Genomic DNA, 21,775 nt, shown 5'->3' on the forward strand with positions numbered 1-21,775 from the left:
GGAATTCTGGTTTTCAGTCTGTGTATCCAGAAGGCCTCTCTTTTAGCTAAAGGCTTGTCCCTATCTCCACCTCTTACTTTGCACGTCACCTTTTCAATAATGGTCCACCTTAAAGTATCAGCTTTTTTATTGTGTTTCTGATTAAAATGCTGTATGAGTGGAGTTGTCAGTTTTCCTGCCTTGATGTTATTTATGTGTTCACGAATTCTATCACGTGTTTCCCTGGATGTAAGACCTGTGTATTGTACACCACATTGTACACAGGTAAGCAAATACACTACATAAGTGGCTCTACAATTCAGGCAAGAATAATGCCTGAATTGATCTCCTGTTGCTGTGCTCAAAAAGCCTTCTCCACTTTGGAGATAGCTGCAAGCTATGCACGACACATAGCTGCACTTGTAGACTCCCTTGAACCTTAACCATGATGAGTGGTCTGTCTTTGTAGAATGTAACTGGGTGGGAGCTAGGATATTACCTAGTGTCTTACCTCTCTTAAAGGCATATCTACACCCTTCGGTGACTATATCTTTAAGATCATCTTCGGCTGATAACATATGGAAATGTTTCCGTATGATATTGCAGACCTGATGGTACTGATTGCTATATCTGGTGATAAAAGAAACACCCTTAGAAACATCTTGTTTTTTTGGTTTATCTGTTCTTAAAAACTCTGACCTGCTTCTTTTAGCTATTTCCATCCTAGTAAGAGACACCTCTTTCCTTTTGTAACCTCTCTGGCATAAACGATTTTCTAGATCCAAAGCTTGTTCCTCATATTCTTCTTGTGTGGTACAATTCCGTCTTAGACGTATAAACTGCCCTTTTGTTACAGACCTGAAAACTCTCTTTGGGTGACTGCTTCTTGCGTGGAGCAATGTGTTTCCAGAGATGGGTTTTCTGTACACCTTTGTGATCACTTTACTTCCTTTACTCATGAGAGTAACATCCAAATAATTTAATTGGACTGTATTAAACTCAAAAGTAAATTTGATTCCTACAGTATTGTCATTGAGATACATTAGAAAATCTCTGGCTTCTTTTTCATTGCCCTCCCAGATGATCAAAAGATCATCTATGTAACTTCTATAGTATTTTATCTTCGTTATCCAGGGTCCACCACATCCATAGATGTGGGACAGCTCCCACCAACCCATAAAAAGGTTGGCATAGGAGGGGGCAAACTTGGCCCCCATAGCTGTCCCACATCTCTGGAGGTAGTGGACCCCTTCAAACATGAAAAAAGTGTGAGTCAGTAAAAATTCTGTGACCCTTAGAACATACTGACAAAACTGAGGATCAAATTTAGTCATCCTTTTTAGAAAAAACTATATAGCCTCCAGCCCTTTGTTATGAGGTATGGATGAATATAATGCAGTTACATTTATGGAAAACCATCCAAAACTGTCTTGCCAGGAGATAGATTCAAGTTCAGTTAAGAGTTGCTTTGTGTCTCCCAGATAGCTGGATAGATTAGAGACCAGTGGCTGTAAAATGGAGTCCAACCACTGTGACATTGGCTCAAAGAGAGAGCCAATGCCACTAATGATTGGACGACCCTTTACTTCTGTCAAAGACTTGTGAACCTTCGGCAGGAAGTTAAAGATGGGCATTACCGGGGAGTCTACCATCAAGAACTCACATGTTTTATCATCTAGATAACCTGCCTCTCTTCCATCATCAATAAGATGTAATAATTCATGACTGAACCTCACTGTGGGATCATTTGATAATTGTAAGTATTGTGATGGGTCCGATAGTTGTCGTGTTGCCTCCTGAACAAAGAAGCTTTTGTCCATGACAACCACAGACCCACCCTTGTCTGCTGATCTCGTGACCAAATTTTTGTCCCCTTTGAGATTTTTAAGTGCTACGGTCTCTTCTCTACTTAAATTCTGATGTGTAGTAGATCTAACAACATAGGCTAATTCAGTCAAATCCTTCTCTATTCTCTTTTGAAACTGTTCAAGAATATTTCCTCTTACTTGTATGGGATAAAATTTGGAGGCACTGGAAAACATAGGACCACCGGACACCATTTGAGCGTCCGAATGCACTTCAACATTAGAATTCTCAGAATACAAATTCTCCAATGTCTCCAAATCACACAATTCTTGAAATGTAAATGCCTTATTTGAAAAAGATTTACTTTCATCCTCAAAAACAACACGATCCAATTCATCATTACCTCTACTACTTTTAGCAAAATACTTTTTGACTGTTAGGTTCCTGATCAGCTTATTGACGTCCACCAGTGTTTGAAACAGATTGAATGTTTCCGTTGGCACAAAACTCAGGCCATAATTCAAAACTTGTGTTTCAATAGCACTTAGTGGACGTGATGAAAGATTTATCACTGAACCTAACAGTACTTCGTTTTTGATCTGCCCCTCCTGGGGGGTTGTCGCTGTTGTAAGGGACCTTCTTTTAGAATCCCTTTCCCTTTTATATCGCTTCCCCCCCCTCCTTAGAATCCTTCTGGGACTTTTGAAAAAACCTGCGCTATATCCGATTTATCTTGTTCTCTCTGGGTCCCTGGGTTAGTCACTTGTCCCAAAGCTAATTGGTATCTGGGAGCCCCAATTTCTGTATGTGACTTGGCTATTGGGGTTAAAGTGTTATCTTGATTAAAGCTTGTAGCCCTCTCCTGTACTACATTCTCTTCTTCTCCTGACGTAGAACAGTCACCTGAGGACTCCGCCTCACTTTCATTGAAAGTTACCTTTTTAGACTTAAAGGCTGATTTATTCTGTTTTTTACCTGACTTTTTCCCTTTTGGGAACCTTTTCTGATCATTCTCTCTCCTATAGTTTGTTCTTTGTTTCCTATTCCAGATATAAATTTTATTATTCTCATAATCACTTAAATCCCTCAGGTACTTGTCATGTTTAATTTCCATAATTAATGTTTTAGACTCTGCTATTGTAATATGTAATATTGAATCAAATTTTTGAAACTGTAACTCTTTGCTACGTACATTCAATTCAATTTGTAAAACATCAATTTCTTTGGAAATAGTGATTAACAATTTAGATTTAAACTCAATTAACATTCCCATCAATTTCAGTGAGCAGTCAGATAACACCCCATTCCAGACCCTTATAAACTCTTCATCTTCCACCAGGAAAGTGGGAAATTTGTTAACCCTTAAACCTCGGGGTATCATACCCTGCTTTAGATACTTCTGCAGTGTCCAAATGTCCCATTTGAGTCTTATTTCTTTGTCTAGAAGAGACTCTAAATGCTCAAATAGCTTGCTAAGGGTATATGTTGAAAATTCAGAGGAGAACACATTCTCAATTTCTGTGGTGTGCTCCAAACGTTCATCTGAAGTTTGCAAAGAATAAAATTTTGTTACTTCCATGTCCCCTGTTACATGTTCCATACTTTTTGTTGTCCCCTGTGACCAGTGCCGCGTGTAAGCCAGAAACAGTGTTTTAGTGCTCAACCACAACTCTACAGGAAACAAGCTGTGTGTAAATGAAAGTCAAATCCTGTGTGAGCACCTTAAACGACTGCACAGTCTTAATATGAAGAATATGATAACATAACATAACAACAAATTAAATTAAATAATAACCAGATTCTAGTGAGTACATGTTTAAATACCAAGGAATGTTTGTTCTCAATTGAGCAGGTTAAAATCTTAATTATTGTATTTTGAGAATGCTCACTGAACCGTTAGAGTTATCAAATGTTCTATTCAAGTTCCATGTATACAAACTCACTATGTATGTTCTAGTTTGCAATTGTTTATATATTTATATTTTGTTACTATTTAAACAGTATACAATAACTGTTTCTACTTAGAAATAAGGTTTTTTGAAACTGTAACAAATAGGTGTGTTGAGGACACGCCCAGGATAAAATGTTTTTATCCAATCACAATTATGCACCAGGTATTTATAGGTAATTGGGATTATGAGCTTTATGCTACGACTACGGCCTTGTGGGCTGAAACGCGTCAGCAATAGTTCTTTGGGTGTTATCCTCACACACCACCAAGCCCCCTTCTTTTGTTGTGAATTTACTTCCTCAAGGAAGTTTCTGTGACTTACAATAAAAGTTTTTTAAGCAGAACCTTGGTGCAGCTCATCACTTTGTTACCTGGAATCTATGAAACGGAGCATGCACACTGGTAATCTGTAACCGCCATTCCATTAAGCCAGCACCTGCCGGTTGATCTGACAGTTGAAGGACCCAGAAGCCATGAGCGAGGTGCCGGTGACGTCACACGCCGAGTTACCGCGAGTGGAGTAAGGCCCAGGAGGAGAGCAGTGGAAGAGCCGGAGGTACCAAGAAGGGCTCTGATCGTGTCAACCCGTTGCCTAAGGTATACCCATATGTGAATACACACTCTCTGTGGACGGGCTTATTTCTTCTTTTTCGGCTGCGGTATTCGGCAGAGATCCGGTATTATCCTTCAGCTGGGGTGAGTCGTTATCTAAGATAACTTGGTCCGGTTATTACATACATTGGGACATTATGTTATCATATTCTTCATATTAAGACTGTGCAGTCTTTTAAGGTGCTCACACAGGATTTTACTTTATTAAGGGGGGATTGGGTGGTTTTAGAGTAGGGTTGGTTGTGTGGGTGGTGGGTTTTAATGTTGGGGGGGATTTTATACTATTTTTTACAGGTAAAAGAGCTGATTACTTTGGGGCAATGCCCCGCAAAAAGCTCTTTTAAGGGCTATTTGTAATTTAGTATAGGGTAGGGCTTTTTATTATTTTGGGGGGCTTTTTTATTTTATTAGGGGGATTAGATTAGGTGTAATTAGTTTAAAATTCATGTAATTATTTTATTTTTTTCTGTAATTTAGTGTTGGTTTTTTTTGTACTTTAGTTTATTTAATTTAATTGTAATTAATTGTAGTTAGTTTAGTTAATTTATTTAATTATAGTGTAGTGTTAGGTGTAATTGTAACTTAGGTTAGGATTTATTTTACAGATAAATTTGTCTTTATTTTAACTAGGAAGTTATTAAATATTTAATAACTATTTAATAACTATTCTACCTAGATAAAATAAATACAAAGTTGCCTGTAAAATAAAAATAAAACCTAAGCTAGATACAATGTAATTATTAGTTATATTGTAGTAATCTTAGGGTTTATTTTATCGGTAAGTATTTAGTTTTAAATAGGAATAATTAATTTAATTGTAGTAATTTTATTTAGATTTATTTAAATTATATTTAAGTTAGGGGGTGTTAGGTTTAGGGTTAGACTTAAGTTTAGGAGTTAATACATTTAATATAGTTGCAGCGACGTTGGCGTCGGCAGATTAGGGGTTAATAAATTTAGGTAGGTGTCGGCTATGTTAGGGGTTAATAAAATTTAACTAGTGTTTGCGAGGCGGGAGTGCGGCGGTTTAGGGGTTAATACATTTATTGAAGTGGCAGCGATGTCTGGTCGGCAGATTAGGGGTTAAAAATTTATTTAAGTGTTTGAGATGTGGGTGGGCCTCGGTTTAGGGGTTAATAGGTAGTTTATAGGTATTAGTGTACTTTGTAGCACTTTAGTTAAGAGTTTTATGTTACAGTGTTAGCCCATAAAACTCTTAATTACTGACTTTTAAATGCGGTAGGAGTCTTGACAGGAGAGGGTCTACCGCTCACTTCTTCCAAGACTCGTAATACCAGCATTAGGCAAATCCCATTAAAAAGATAGGATACGCAATTGACGTAAGGGGATTTGCGGTATGCTCGAGTCGCGGAAGAAAAGTGAGCGGTACACCTGTACCTGCCAGACTCGTAATACCAGCGGGCCTTAAAAAGCAGCGTTGGGACCTCTCAACGCTGCTTTTTAAGATCTAACGCAAGACTCGTAATCTAGCAGATTTTTTTTTTACAAAAAATCTTTTTACTGTTAAATTACAAATACATTTCTGTGTACCTATAAATAACTGAATATAATTTAATGTTTGTGTTTAAATACATTTAAAGCCTTTTGCCAATAAATTACTGTCTTTTTTTAGTTATTTGCTTGAAAGATAAATTATAACCCTTTGTATTTTTAAGTCTTCCTTTTCCTTTGTTTTTCTTCCTCCTCTGAGCTATCTGCAGTTCTGTCTCTTTTTTGTGGGAAATTAATTTTAATGGTGAAAATCTGATTGAATGGAACCAAACTTTTAGATTGTTTTCCCTGATTACACCTTTTTATATTTATAAAAAATAGCAACTATCACTAGATTTAAATATTAGGTTTATGGTATAAGGTTTAGTTTGCTAACCTAAACTATATTTTTTATATTATGAAACGCGTATTAGATTACTATCAGGTTTATTCTGGGAATTAAACCTCTAGGATTAAACCAAGGCATATTTCCTTTGGTATTCAGAATTATTAATGTACAGGTAGTTTCTAGTCCGTTTTTGTTCTTTTGCTTTGCAGATGCTGTTTAAAGTACTAGAGAGAGTTCAGCTACTAAGTTTGGTCTCATTTTTCTCTTACCCCTAGCCCTTCCTTGGTTACTGTACTTAACTTGCAATATCCCAGTAAGGATTTGCAGTAAGTTAGACCTCTCAGCCATTGATTCCATCTTGTTATATTTTGGGACAACAGTATACCACCAGATGCTGATGAAGACACGGCCATGCCAGGAAAAAGGTTTACTGTTTTGTTACAAAATCTCTTAAAGGGACACTGAACCCAATTTTTTTCTTTCGTGATTCAGATAGAGCATGAAAATTTAAACAACTTTCTAGTTTATTCCCATTATCAATTTGTCTTTATTCTCTTGGTATCTTTATTTGAAATGCAAGAATGTAAGTTTAGATGCCGTCCCTATTTTGGTAAACAACCTGGGTTGTCCTTGCTGATTGGTGGATAAATGAATCCGCCAATAAAAAGTGCTGTCCAGAGTACTGCACCAAAAATAGCTTAGATGCCTTCTTTTTCAAATAAAGATAGCAAGAGAACGAAGAAAAAATGATAATAGGAGTAAATTAAAAAGTTGCTTAGAATTGCATGCTCTATCTGAATCACGAAAGAAAAAAAATTGGGTTCAGTGTCCCTTTAAATATTTCTGGTATTTAGATTCACCTATTTTGTTGTTTAATTTGGTGCCCTTATAATATTCAAACTTTTTACTGCAAGCCCCTTTGGCAAGTAAAGGGTTAAGTTCTATTCCTAACTTGTTTATTTTCTTTTCCAATGTTTCATTTCTTTATCTTCATTATCTTGAAACAGTTGACTCACTAGTTCTAAAGAACATTTGTGTAGAGCTGGATTTCATTTCTGCATGAAATCTTTATCCTCAATACCAAAGGCGGGAAATTTTTAAACTCTCAAACCTCTAGGGGAAATGCCCAAATTAAGGTATCTAAGGCATTATAAACAAATGCTGAATATGGCCATGGGTAGTGGGATTCAGATCTTTTCGACACCTGATTTATTTGCGTGAAAGATCTGGATTTGCACAGATGTTTGTGTATTACACATTTACACTAATAAATAGGGATGTGCATTTAATTTAGGAAGAATAAAAGAAAATAACGAAAATTACATTTTCATTTTATATATTTATTTATTTTTTGCATACCGAAGATGCAACCATCCGGAAACTAAACTGAAATGAAAACATAAATAATTGTGCATTATTTTCTTTTGCATTTTCATTTTCAGATTCTGCTTTTTAGGATGCAGGGAGGCTTCAGCCAATGAATGAAAACCAGGAGGAAGCAGTGAATATATTGACAAGTTCTCTCAGCCTGTCAGTGGAAGCTTGTGATGTTTTCTGCCCATTCAGCATTCTCAAGGGGATGGATTGAAGTCAGAGGGAATTTTAAGATGCTGCCTAACATTTTCAGCCTCAGACTAGTGTGTATCAGTGTGCTAGCAGTACCTGTGTCTGCTGTGCCCCTTCACTGAGAGACATTTGCTACTTTTTGCTAATATATAATATACTAATGCTTGTGCCACTGCCTGCTTTAAAGAGAGATTTGATTAGAAGAATATAATATATATACAAACGGCTAGATTACGAGTTGTGCGTTAGGCTGAAAAAGCAGCGTTAACAGGTCCTAACGCTGCTTTTTCCCTACTGCTGCTATTACGAGTCTTGCGGTTTAGGGGCACCGCACACTTCTTTGGCCTTACCGCAAAACGACTTACAAAAACTTTGTAAAGTCTTTTTTCTATGGGACTTCCATAGCGCTGATATTACGAGTCTGTCCTGGGAGGCCAAAAAATGAGCGGTACACCCTACCCCGTCATAACGCATTTAAAAGTCAGTACTTAAGAGTTTTATGGTACAACGCCGTAACATAAATCTCATAACTAAAGTGCTAAAAAGTACACTAACACCCATAAACTTCCTATTAACCCCTAAACTGAGGCCATCCCGCAATTGCAAACACTAAAATAAAATGTTTAACCCCTAATCTGCCACTCCGGACACCACCGCCACCTACATTATATTTATGAACCCCTAATCTGCTGCCCCCAACATCGCCGACACCTACATTATATTTATTAACCCCTAATCTGCCATCCCCCAATGTCGCCGCAACCTACCTACACTTATTAACCCCTAATCTGCTGCCCCCAACGTCGTCGCCACTATAATAAACATATTAACCCCTAAACCGCCGCACTCCCGCCTCGTAAACACTGGTTAAATATTATTAACCCCTAATCTGCCATCCCTAACGTCACCGCCACCTACCTATATTTATTAACCCCTAATCTGCCGCCCCTACTGTCGCCGCCACTATACTAAATGTATTAACCCCTAAACCTAAGTCTTACCCTAACCCTAACACCCCCTTACTTAAATATAATTACAATAAATCTAACTAAAAATTCCTATCATTACCTAAATAATTCCTATTTAAAACAAAATACGTACCTGTAAAATAAACCCTAAGCTAGCTACAATATAACTAATAGTTACATTGTAGCTATCTTAGGGTTTATTTTTATTTTACAGGCAAGTTTGTATTTATTTTAACTAGGTAGAATAGTTATTAAATAGTTATTAACTATTTAATAACTATCTAGCTAAAATAAATACAAAATTACCTGTAAAATAAAACCCAACCTAAGTTACAATAACACCTAACACTACACTATAATTAAATAAATTAACAACAATTAAATAAATTAAATTAAATTAGCTAAAGTACAAATAAAAACCACTAAATTACAGAAAATAATAAACAAATTACAAGATATTTAAACTAATTACACCTAATCTAATAGCCCTATCAAAATAAAAAAGTCCCCCCAAAATAAAAAAAAACCTAGCCTAAACTAAACTATCAATAGCCCTTAAAAGGGCCTTTTTTGGGGCATCACCCCAAAGTAATCAGCTCTTTTACCTGTAAAAAAAATACAAACAATCCCCCTAACAGTAAAACCCACCACCCACTCAACCAACCCCCCAAATAAAATACTATCTAAAAAATCCTAAGCTACCCATTGCCCTGAAAAGGGCATTTGGATGGGCATTGCCCTTAAAAGGGCAGTTAGCTCTTTTGCAGGTCCAAACCCTAACCTAAAAATAAAACCCACCCAAAACCTAACACTAACCCCCTGAAGATTGACTTACTGTTCTGAAGACCGGACATCCATCCTCAAGGAAGCGGCAGAAGTCTTCATCCAACCGGGTCAAAGTCCTCAACAAAGCTGGGAGAAGTCTTCATCAAAGCCAGACGAAGCGGTCCTCCAGACGGGCAGAAGTCTTCATCCAGACGGCATATTCTATCTTCATCCATCCGACGTGGAGCGGGTCCATCTTCAAGACATCCGACGCGGAGCATCCTCTTCAAACTAGGTCTTCTTACTGAATGACTGTTCCTTTAAGTGAGGTCATCCAAGATGGCGTCCCCTATCAAAATAAAAAAAGCCCACCCAAAATAAAAAAAACCCTAGCCTAAACTAAACTACCAATAGCCCTTAAAAGGGCCTTTTGTGGGGCATTGCCCCAAAGAAATCAGCTCTTTAACCTGTAAAAAAAAATACACACAACCCCCCCAACAGTAAAACCCACCACCCACACAACCAACCCCCAAATAAAACCCTAACTAAAAAATCCTAAGATCCCCATTGCCCTGAAAAGGGCATTTGGATGGGCATTGCCCTTGATAGGGCATTTAGCTCTATTGCGGCTCAAAGCCCTAACCTTAAAATAAAACCCACCCAATACACCCTTAAAAAATCATAACACTAACCCCCGAAGATCCACTTACCGGGAGAAGTCTTCATCCAAGCGGCAATATGTCCTCAACAAAGCCGGCAGAAGTGGCCCTCCAGACGGGCAGAAGTGGTCCTCCAGACAGGCAGAAGTCTTCATCCAGATGGTATCTTCTATCTTCATCCTTCCGACGCGAAGCGGGTCCATCTTCAAGAGATCGGGCACGGAGCATCCTCTTCCAATGACGACTACCAGACGAATGAAGGTACCTTTAAGTGACGTCATCCAAAATGGCGTCCCTTAGATTCCGATTGGCTGATAGAATTATATCAGCCAATCGGAATTAAGGATGAAAGAATCCTATTGGATTAATCCAATCAGCCATTAGGATTGAGCCCCCATTCTATTGGCTATTTTAATCAATTAAACTATTAACCCCTAAACCTAACACCCCCTAACTTTAAATTAAAATTACAATATAACTACCTTTTAAATAAATAAAAGCTTACCTGTGAAATAAAAATAAAGCCAAGTTTAAACTATAAATTAACCTAACCTTACTATTCTAATAAAAATATATTACCAATTAAAAAATGGAAATTATAAATTTAAAAAAACCTAACACTACGAGAAAAATTAAACAAGAAATAATAAACACTAAATTACAAAGAATAAAAAACACTAAGCTTACAAAAAATAATAAACTAAATTATCAAAAATAAAAATAATTACACCTAATCTAGTAGCCCTATAAAAATAAAAAAGCCCTCCTCCAAAAAAAAAAACACCCCCTAGCCTACAATAAACTACCAACAACCCTTAAAAAGGCCTTTTGTAGGGTATTACCCTAAGTTAAACAGCTCTTTTACCTGTAAAAAAAATACAAAGTCCCCCAACAGTAAAACCCACCACCCAACCAACCCCCCAAAATAAAAAACCTAACTCTAAAAAAACCTAAGCTACCCATTGCCCCTAAGGGGCATTTGTATGGGCATTGCCCTTTAAAGGGCACTCATCTCTTGTTCATTGCCCTTAAAAGGGCATTTAGCTCTTTTTCTAAAGCCCTAAAAAACCCTTAAAAAAAAAAAAAAAATACCTAACACTAACAACAGAATATCTACTCACGGTTGCTGAAGTCCGGACATCCAGGCGGCGAGAAGTCTTCTATCTTCATAACGGCGGAGCAGCGAAGGCATCCAGTGTGGAGCCTCCTCTTCATACGGTCCCCGCCGTACACTGAAGCTTCAATGCAAGGTAGCTGTTTCAAAATGAAACCTTGCATTCCTATTTGCTGATTTGATTCTTGAAATTTAAATCAGCCAATAGGATTAGAGCTTCTAAAATCCTATTGAATGTTCAAAACAGCCAATAGGATGAGAGCTACTGAAATCCTATTGGTTGTTCAAATCAGGCTAAAAATTACAAATTACATGCAAAATGCTTGCGTTATAGCTATACCGACACGAATTGCAATAGCTGTGTTACTGCTTTTATGCTAAAATTGGCAATTTTTTAGCGTTAAAAGCCGTAACGCAAAACTTGAAATCTAGGTGTTTATTACTTACTAACGGCTAGATTTAGAGTTTTGTCGGTAAGGACCCGCGTAGCTAACGCCGGCTTTTTTCTGACCGCACCATAAAAATAACTCTTGTATTGAGAGTCCACATAAAGGCTGAGTTAGGCTCCAAAAAAGGAGCGTAGAGCATATTTAACGCAGCTTCAACTCTCGATACCAGAGTTGCTTACGGACGTGGCCAGCCTCAAAAACGTGCTCGTGCACGATTCCCCCATAGGAAACAATGGGGCTGTTTGAGCTGAAAAAAAACCCTAACACCTGCAAAAAAGCCGCGTTCAGCTCCTAACGCAGCCCCATTGTTTGCTATGCGGAAACACTTCCTACATCTGCACCTAACACTCTAACATGTACCCCGAGTCTAAACACCCCTAACCTTACACTTATTAACCCCTAATCTGCCGCCCCCGCTATCGCTGACCCCTGCATATTATTATTAACCCCTAATCTGCCGCTCCGTAAACCGCCGCTACTTACATTATCCCTATGTACCCCTAATCTGCTGCCCTAACATCGCCAACCCCTATATTATATTTATTAACCCCTAATCTGCCCCCCACAACGTCGCCTCCACCTGCCTACACTTATTAACCCCTAATCTGCCGACCGGACCTGAGCGCTACTATAATAAAGTTATTAACCCCTAATCCGCCTCACTAACCCTATAATAAATAGTATTAACCCCTAATCTGCCCTCCCTAACATCGCCGACACCTAACTTCAAACATTAACCCCTAATCTGCCGACTGGAGCTCACCGCTATTCTAATAAATGTATTAACCCCTAAAGCTAAGTCTAACCCTAACACTAACACCCCCCTAAATTAAATATAATTTACATCTAACGAAATTAATTATCTCTTATTAAATAAATTATTCCTATTTAAAGCTAAATACTTACCTGTAAAATAAATCCTAATATAGCTACACTATAAATTATAATTATATTATAGCTATTTTAGGATTAATATTTATTTTACAGGTAACTTTGTAATTATTTTAAACAGGTACAATAGCTATTAAATAGTTAATAACTATTTAATAGTTACCTAGTTAAAATAATAACAAAATTACCTGTAAAATAAATCCTAGCCTAAGTTACAATTAAACCTAACACTACACTATCATTAAATTAATTAAATAAAATATCTACAATTACCTACAATTAAACCTAACACTACACTATCAATACATTAATTAAATACAATATCTACAAATAACTACAATGAAATAAACTAACTAAAGTACAAAAAATAAAAAAGAACTGAGTTACAAAGAATAAAAAAATATTTACAAACATAAGGAAAATCTTACAACAATTTTAAACTAATTACACCTACTCTAAGCCCCCTAATAAAATAACAAAGCCCCCCAAAATAAAAAATGCCCTACCCTATTCTAAATTACTAAAGTTCAAAGCTCTTTTACCTTACCAGCCCTGAACAGGGCCCTTTGCGGGGCATGCCCCAAGAAGTTCAGCTCTTTTGCCTGTAAAAAAAAAACATACAATACCCCCCCCCAACATTACAACCCACCACCCACATACCCCTAATCTAACCCAAACCCCCCTTAAATAAACCTAACACTAAGCCCCTGAAGATCATCCTACCTTGTCTTCACCATACCAGGTTCACCGATCCGTCCTGGCTCCAAAATCTTCATCCAACCCAAGCGGGGGCTGGCGATCCATCTTCTGGTGGCTGAAGAGGTCCAGAAGAGGCTCCAAAGTCTTCATCCTATCCGGGAAAAAGAGTAGATCCGGACCGGCAACCATCATCTTCCAAGCGGCATCTTCTATCTTCATCCGATGAGGACCGGCTCCATCCTGAAGACCTCCACCGCGGACCCATCTTCATCCGGCGACGTCCAACTGAAGAATGGCAGTTCCTTTAAGGGACGTCATCCAAGATGGCGTCCCTCGAATCCCGATTGGCTGATAGGATTCTATCAGCCAATCGGAATTAAGGTAGGAATATTCTGATTGGCTGATGGAATCAGCCAATCAGAATCAAGATCAATCCGATTGGCTGATCCAATCAGCCAATCAGATTGAGCTCACATTCTATTGGCTGATCGGAACAGCCAATAGAATGCGAGCGCAATCTGATTGGCTGATAGAATCCTATCAGCCAATCGGAATTCGAGGGATGCCATCTTGGATGATGTCCCTTAAAGGAACCGTCATTCTTCAGTTGGACGTCGCCGGATGAAGATGGGTCCGCGGTGGAGGTCTTCAGGATGGAGCCGGTCCTCATCGGATGAAGATAGAAGATGCCGCTTGGAAGATGATGGTTGCCGGTCCAGATCTACTCTTCTTCCCGGATAGGATGAAGACTTTGGAGCCTCTTCTGGACCTCTTCAGCCGCCGGAAGATGGATCGCCAGCCCCCGCTTGGGTTGGATGAAGATTTTGGAGCCAGGACGGATCGGTGAACCTGGTATGGTGAAGACAAGGTAGGATGATCTTCAGGGGCTTAGTGTTAGGTTTATTTAAGGGGGGTTTGGGTTATATTAGGGGTATGTGGGTGGTGGGTTGTAATGTCGGGGGGGGGTATTGTATGGTTTTTTTTACAGGCAAAAGAGCTGAACTTCTTGGGGCATGCCCCGCAAAGGGCCCTGTTCAGGGCTGGTAAGGTAAAAGAGCTTTGAACTTTAGTAATTTAGAATAGGGTAGGGCATTTTTTATTTTGGGGGGCTTTGTTATTTTATTAGGGGGCTTAGAGTAGGTGTAATTAGTTTAAAATTGTTGTAAGATTTTCCTTATGTTTGTAAATATTTTTTTATTCTTTGTAACTCAGTTCTTTTTTATTTTTTGTACTTTAGTTAGTTTATTTCATTGTAGTTATTTGTAGATATTGTATTTAATTAATGTATTGATAGTGTAGTGTTAGGTTTAATTGTAGGTAATTGTAGATATTTTATTTAATTAATTTAATGATAGTGTAGTGTTAGGTTTAATTGTAACTTAGGCTAGGATTTATTTTACAGGTAATTTTGTTATTATTTTAACTAGGTAACTATTAAATAGTTATTAACTATTTAATAGCTATTGTACCTGGTTAAAATAAATACAAAGTTACCTGTAAAATAAATATTAATCCGAAAATAGCTATAATATAATTATAATTTATGTTGTAGCTATATTAGGGTTTATTTTACAGGTAAATATTTAGCTTTAAATAGGAATAATTTATTTAATAAGAGTTAATTTATTTCGTTAGATTAAAATTATATTTAACTTAGGGGGGTGTTAGTGTTAGGGTTAGACTTAGCTTTAGGGGTTAATACATTTATTAGAATAGCGGCGAGATTCGGTCGGCAGATTAGGGGTTAATAATTGAAGTTAGGTGTCGGCGATGTTAGGGAGGGCAGGTTAGGGGTTAATAAATATAATATAGGGGTCGGCGGTGTTAGGGGCAGCAGATTAGGGGTACATAGCTATAATGTAGCTGGCGGCTCTTTGCGGTCGGCAGATTAGGGGTTAATTATTGTAGGTAGGTGGCGGCGACGTTGTGGGGGGCAGGTTAGGGGTTAATAAATATAATGTAGGGGTCGGCGATGTTAGGGCAGCAGATTAGGGGTACATAGGGATAATGTAGCTGGCGGCGGCGTGCGGATGGCAGATTAGGGGTTAATAAGTGTAGGTAGCTGGCGGCGACATTGTGGGGGGCAGATTAGGGGTTAATAAATATAATATAGGGGTCGGCGGTATTAGGGGCAGCAGATTAGGGGTACATAAGGATAACGTAGGTGGCGGTCGGCAGATTAGGGGTTAAAAATTGTAATCGAGTTGCAGCGATGTGGGGGGACCTCGGTTTAGGGGTACATAGGTAGTTTATGGGTGTTAGTGTACTTTAGAGTACAGTAGTTAAGAGCTTTATGAACCGGCGTTAGCCCAGAAAGCTCTTAACTTTCTGACTTTTTTCTGCGGCTGGAGTTTTGTCGTTAGATTTCTAACGCTCACTTCAGACACGACTCTAAATACCGGAGTTAGAAAAATCCCATTGAAAAGATAGGATACGCAATTTACGTAAGGGGATCTGCGGTATGGAAAAGTCGCGGCTGAAAAGTGAGCGTTAGACCCTTTTTTGAGTGACTCCAAATACCGGAGGTAGCCTAAAACCAGCGTTAGGAGCCTCTAACGCTGGTTTTCACGGCTACCGCCAAACTCCAAATCTAGGCCTAAGATACTAAGTAAAAAAAACAAAAACACAAGCAACACATTTCACTTCAATACACCATGACAGTGACATATAATATCTTGGCAGCAAATAATTCTTTTAATGTCATTAAAAAACAAAAATGTATAAAAATAACCCTGACAAGAAGGGTCCTGCCCCCTCCAATCGCTGCTGCAACAGATTGATTAATTCCCCAGCTACTTCAGGAGCCACAACACCATCAGTGGCAGCCCCACTACAGACACAGCCACAACAGCAATAATGGTGCGACCCTCTGCCACTGCCACCAGCAGTAGTGCTAGAGACAGGGGTGGACGGTGTGTTGTTTCAGTGGCTGGGACCAGCAGTGTTGGCGGTGACACCCCACCACTCAGAAAGCATGCTAGTTCTTCCTTTCTTGAATCGCAGCCACAGCCACCATCTGAGACAAAAACTAGTAGTGTAACAACTGGCAGAATGTTTGGAATGTTTGTGTCATGACCTGCGGCCAGTGTTACACGTAATTTATTTATTACTGAGTCACACTTAAAAAAGTAGCAGTGCAAGAACCACCAACATTGCTACTGTGACTAAACCACCGGAAGTGTCCATAGACTCCTCCACTCCTCAACTTCAGTGCCACAGTCAGGTGCAGACCCTAAGTACATTTTTTGGTTTTACCAAAAGTGCTGTGCTCAAAAATTCAATGTAGAAATAACAAATAAGTAAAAAAAAATAGTACAAAGAATGACTAAACTAAAGGTAATAAAATGATTACAGCTTCAAAATGGCCAAAATGTGCATTGTAGTGTAAAATGAAATTATTAGTTAAAACAAACATTTTGGACAAAATTAATCTGAAATGAATGCGACAATGAACTAAAATTTAATAATTATTTTTTTTAAAAACTAAAATTTTAGATGCAACAAATATTTTTCCCATGCACATCCCTACTAATAAATCCAGCCCTGAATAATATCTATTATCTTTTTTACTTCCTTTAAATAAAGTTTTTGCAGTTTGGAGATTATTATTTCCAATCCTAGATTTTCATATTTTACACAAAAGTGTCATTTTATTTTGACTGTCTAGCTCTACAGTTATTAGTGTTTTCTAGCCATATTGTTATATGGAGAAAACAATAGTACAAAGAAAACAATATTACATGAGAAATTATGAATAAATAGAACGTATTCTTCTATGTGAAGAACATTGGAATGTGAAATATTCATATTGTCATGTTGGGTTAGCGCACATGAGAATTTGTGATCGGGTTTGCGTGAGAGTGGGGTGTAATGGTTTTTCCTACTTTTTTTTTCTCCATTTAATTCTATGAGAGAATACGTGAACATATATGTGATGTTCTAAGTTTGGCTTTTTAGCGCTTGTCAGGTTAGTGCGCAAGTGAAAACAGTTTATTTTCAACTCATAATACGAGCGCAACCTGACGTGCGTAAAAAGCTTACTTCTAGTGCAGTTAACGATCAAGCGAGAGCGTTAAATAACGTTCCCCTCATAACCTGGCCCTTAATTATTGAAATGCATTGAACTTTGCAATATTTTATTGGAGCTTTATTTATTTGTGAGTGTCTAACTTTTAATTTGAATGAACCTTCTGCATACATCAGGCTCCCTGTGAGTATTTTCATTTTTAGTACCTACCATATTTATAACTTGCTACAAAATTGTGTTTTCAATTTTCAGCATCAAACAAAAAAAGCCAAAGTCAGACAGAAGTTGGTGCTTAACTCCTACAGAAGAAGATTACAGGAGTGCAATTTTGCCTACATATTTAAAGGGACACGCAAGTCAAAATAAACTTTTATGATTCAGAAAGAGCAGGCAGTTTTAAAACTCTTTCCAATTTACTTCCATTATCAAATTTTGCACAGTCTTTTTATATTTAGTTTTTATGCAACATTGGCCTAAATTGTGTTTTAATATTAAACACAAATTTAAAATGCATCATTTCACTGTGTTAAATAGTGTGCGCTTTTACAGTGATGAAACTTGCCAGGCTCCATTGGTCGCCAACATTAAAAATTCCTGCTTTGTATATCATTTTTCATTTATTGAACATTTACATGTATAATGAAATGTATTTTTGTTAAGTAAACCATTTGTTGCTAAGCAACAATCATTTTAAAAATTTAGTTAAGTATCTTTAAATTAAACAAATGCTCTATAAATTCATTAGCAAAAACTGCTTTTACAAGGGTAGTTGGTTGCATTAGCAAAAAAAGCAGAAAAATCTGTATGTAATTTTCTGATCTAAGGCTGAGACAGAAAAACTGCTATGGGGGATTAGAATTATTGCTTTTTCATCAAAGTCAGTAACTTATAAGGCAAACTAAAAATTGTTGCTATCTACTGTAGTGTGTATAGTTTAAATGTAAAGAAAGAGTCCTATGTTTATAGACAATTATCCATATGCACACTTTTTTTATTATTTCTTTTTAAAGTGAAGGTCAATTTTCATGTGAAAGTGCCTGGTTTTTATAAAAAAAAATATTAAAAACAAGGGCACTTTCATTCATAAAAAATGACATTTCAGCCATTTGTTTAAAATATACTTAGCTTTTCTTCTTGAAGCCGCTCCAGTGCTTCAACAGCCCGTCGCAAGCTTCTTCATACGTCAGCAATGACGATTCCGGCATCCTCCAATCACGGCTTCCACCTCGGGGTAAGGTGGAAGCCGGTTTCGTCATTGCTGAGTAAGTAAACCAGGAAGAAGCAGGCAGGGCATCGTTTCAGAATGGCGATCCGGCGTTTCAGAAGAACAAGGTAAGTATTTTTAAAAAAAGGTGCTATGTCAATTTTCATGAATGAAAGTGCCCCTGTTTTTAATAGTTTTTTTAAAAACCAGGCACTTTCACATGAAAATTGACCTTCACTTTAAATATATGTTTATTGATCAACAAAAAGGTACATTAATACAAATCACATCATCATCTGAGAACAATACAAAAGAAAATAGACAAGCAAGACAGGGTATCACATACGATAAACACAACATCCAGCTATCTAATTTAAAATTAAAGGATTAGATATCCATAATGTCCAAAATCAATATTTTACATGTACCCATTTGTTGGATTGTTTTTCCCAATTTTCTCTTCCCCAAAACAAAAACCTTGAACAAAACATAAAAAAAGGGCAAAATCCGCAACCCCTCTCCCTCCATCATTAGCATTTAGCAATTCTATTCCTTACAGCAACGTTTTCCACTGTACTGTAATCAATACCAAGAATTTGCAAGAATCTCTAAGATAAAGTGAGTAGAGTGTCTCAAAGGATAAAGGATTTGGAGTTGAAATTCCATTGGAAAATACATAATCACCTTATCCCACTTAGTCATAATTTGTTTTACTTTGCAGCAACATATTGCTCCATTGCTATTTGAAATCTGGTCTCTTTTAGAAAAGAGGAAAGGACAAGAGGAAAGAGCCATTCTTGTCCTTCCAAGTTTTGAGAATCATTTGTCTGGCCTGGCAATAAAGATAGCTGTATTAACTAGATCTCTATTCTGAATATCTAAGTTGTTACAAAGAAAGATAATATAATATTTATTAAATGTGAGATTAGAAATTAAAAAATATATTCAACCAAAATCTGATTCGAACCCACAGTTTTTTAATCTTTGGGCACTGCCAAAAACAGTGTACTAATTCTGTTTCCTGTGAGTTACATCTAGTACAGCAGAATTGATTATTAGCTTTCCGTTTAGATCTCATAGAAGGTGTAATATAAGATCTATTTAATAATTGTAAATGTGCTTCCTTCCATGTTATTGATGAGGTGAATTGGTTTATTCTAGAAAAGTCATTTTTAAAGTCATCAAAATTAAGGTTTTTAATGTCCCATTTAGTGTAGAGATCTTTTGAATCTTTTTTGCCCTGCTTTGAAATACATACTTTATAGAGAAAGGAAGTAGAGTGCAAACCTGCCTGATATATTTTAATTACTGTATACAGATCTCTGAGTATCCAATTATCTTTATCCAAGAGCTTATTTGTTACTATAAAGTGTCTCACTTGTAAGTAAACAAAGACATATTTATTAATGGACCAAGTGTTAAAAAAGTTTAATGGAATTTGTAGTTTCATCTTTGAATTGGCTAAACAAATTAAGACCTTTTTGAGACTATTTTTTGAAGATCCTAGAATCTAGCCCAGGCTCAAATTCAGGGTGTCTTTGGAGCAGTAAAAATCTAGAAACAGAATTATCTATTTCCAGGCTCTTACATACTCTGTTCCATGCCTTGACTATGTAAAGTATAGTATATTTAGGAAGCTTAATTTTAACTTTCTCGATTTTTGGGATATGTAATAGGGCTCTGAGAGAATAGGGGAAAGACAAATTATCTTCAACTACATAGTTAGAGATATAATTAGTGCCAACTAGCCAATCCAACGCAACTTTCGCCAGGCTAGTCCAATTGTATATTTTAAAATCTGGAAGCCATTCCATCATCTTCCTTAGCTCGAGAGAGCCTATGGGTAAAGATACGTGGTTTCCCTTTGCCCCAGAAAAATCTGGTGCAATGAGAATAGAACATTCTTATGTCTTTGTTGCAGATAAAGAGTGGTAGATTCTGTATAAAAAAAGATTTGGGAAATATAACTATTTTAATCAGACTTCATTTTTGCACAGAGATATAGAGGGAGTCTCAACCAATCCCATAGTAAACTGAAAATTTTAGCCCATATCTGTAGATAATTTAAATCGTACCATTGATTAGGATTTTTGGAGAGCATTATGCTGAGATATTTAATCTTTTCTATGGCAAGGGAAAATTGAGTTTCTATAAGATTATCTTTATGCTTGATAATCCATAAAATTTCTGATTTATTAGCATTGACCTTATACCCTGAGAAAGAGCTATATATCCTTAAAATATCTAATAACTTTGGTATTGATTATTTTGTGTTCCTCATATACAATAGAATATCATCGGCATAAAGAGATAATACAAACTTTTTGTCCCCAATCGAGATACCCTCTAGCCTATCTCTGCATAATACTGCCATGGTCTCTAGAGAGATGTTGAATACGAGTGGTGATAATGGGCATCCTTTCCTTGTTCCCTTCTGAAGTGAGATAGGTGGTGAAGTACTGCCATTAACAACAATGGAGGAAACAGGGTTTTTATATACTAATTTAATTAAGTTTGAGAATTATCCAGTCAACCTGAATCTCTCAAGAGAAGTGAATAAGTGATCCCATGAGATTGAATCAAACGCCTTTTAAGATGGGATTTAGATTCACAAGTATATAATTTAGAGTCTGGATTTTTAAGGTGCCAGATATATATGTTTTAATTTTTTGATAAAATTTCGAACAAATTTCGCTTCTCTGTTTTATCTGTTGAGATTTTTTTATTTTTTTTTCTATCTATCTAACCTAGGTTGTGGAGATAGATTAAAATCCCCAGCTAGTATGAGATTGGCATCTACATGTTGTAACAATTTTAAATACAGTATATCCCAAAAATCTAACTGCAGTGTATTTGGAGCATATATCTTGCAGAGAACAAAGCATATATCTTGAATTTAAACCTCCAATATTAAAAATCTACTGTTCTTATCAATATCTTTCGAAAGAATTTGGTAGTCTTTACTAAAAAGACAGGCAACTGGGGACTTCCGGTAGGCGGAGCGGTGGGTCAGCAGCACAGAGAAAGAGCTCCGTGCCTCGCAACTTGGTAAATACCACTAAACTGCTGCTGACCACACTATCCCACACGCCATCCTTGTTGGGAAGCTTGCTGGACATCAGCCAAACTGGACTTCTGTGTGAAGGGCCGAATATCGCCCTTGCCCCTGGAAGGGAATTTAAAGTGCGCAGTGGTGCGCATATCGCGGCCGCCATCTTGGATCGGGCCGACATCACAGCAGCCCC

This window comes from Bombina bombina, chromosome 4 (genome assembly GCF_027579735.1).
Source record: "Bombina bombina isolate aBomBom1 chromosome 4, aBomBom1.pri, whole genome shotgun sequence".
Classification (NCBI taxonomy): Eukaryota; Metazoa; Chordata; class Amphibia; order Anura; family Bombinatoridae; genus Bombina; species Bombina bombina.